The sequence below is a fragment of the Echinococcus granulosus genome (genome assembly GCF_000524195.1).
Source record: "Echinococcus granulosus chromosome Unknown EG_S00066, whole genome shotgun sequence".
Classification (NCBI taxonomy): Eukaryota; Metazoa; Platyhelminthes; class Cestoda; order Cyclophyllidea; family Taeniidae; genus Echinococcus; species Echinococcus granulosus.
This window is the reverse complement of record NW_020170446.1, coordinates 87045-88460: the sequence shown is the minus strand read 5'-3', so window position 1 is coordinate 88460 and position 1416 is coordinate 87045.

Genomic DNA, 1416 nt, shown 5'->3' with positions numbered 1-1416 from the left:
ACCTATGCAGACTAAAATAAAGCATGTCTAGATGTAGTGACAAGTGTCTCTAATGCGGTCGTATCCTTCATCCAGTAATTCCGAGTTCTCAAACCACAAAAGGGCACTTCCAAGATGGCGTATCTTTCAAATGTAACACTAATTACAATGGCTAATGTAGTGGCAGAATAGACAATCCGATGTTTTATAAATTGAGTCTGCTTTGTAAGTTGCATCAACTTGCGTTTCTGTGCCCCTTGATGATAACAAGCGTGGGAGTTGTATGTGGAATCGCCCACGCAACTCAACACGCCGTAACGTGTGGAGCCTTAATACAGAGTCACCTGGTAGGTCAAGGGCAATATATCGCATAGGCTAATGAGTGTGGAGCATTCTTAAAATGTTCCATGCATTGTGAATGCAAAGTAGTTCTGCTTTGATGATGGCGGATTAATGCTGTCCTACCTTGCTGGCGACTTTAGTTTTGGCTGAAGCCGTCAGGAAAGCTGGTAATAAGCTGTCCTTCATAATTTGATTCTGATCAACATGCACATAGAAGTTGCCTCAATTTCTAATATTGAATTTAAAACTCGAAACTATTTAAAAGCATTTGGAAAAAATGCAGTGTTCACAAATTTGAGCTTCGCCCTTTGACATAAGTGCAAAATTCCGTGTCGCATGAAATTATGAAGGTGATAAGTAATTAGTTCTAATAAAATTTTTTTCAGTATGAGGCAACGACAATAACGTCATTGGTATTGCTCAGGTTCGTGGGCTTTCAGATTTTCTTTAACAAATAACTAACACCTTATGCATGACTCCAGCAATATGTCAAAATTACAAAAGAAATATAATCTAGACGCTGTGAAATTTTACCTGGGTAGTCAGTGTTGTATTTTCTCAGAAAATAGCAGGCTGGTAAACATATACTATCTTACTACTTAGGTTGCGTTTTCTTCTAAAATCACTTAAGTAACTTTATTGAAGATAGTCTCCTGTAAAATTTGCGTCCTATATTATGCTTTCGGGGAAATCCCAAGATGCTCTAATCTGTTAAGTCTTGCGCAAGTATCTAATAAACTTTGCTTTTACTTAAGCTTTGTTCTGCCGAAAATTACTTTCGGTTCAATTTGATAATTACCAGGTAGCATCTTCCCTGATTCTTTGAAGGTACTTTGGCCTAAATAGAGCACACCTCTGCTAGACATGGACAGTTAGGGAAGAATAAGGAAATAGATTAGCTCGAGCGTCAATTGCCACTTCGAGAAAATTTAACATGAGCGCATTCCTTTGGGTTGCAGGCGCAACAGCATTTTGTCAGGCCAAGTAAAAAACCTGTAGAATAAGTTTAAATTTGTATTCTAATTAAAAAATAAAGTTCTTAGGTACATATATTTAATACAAGTCCGGTAAAACAGAAAGCATTTCATAGTAGTA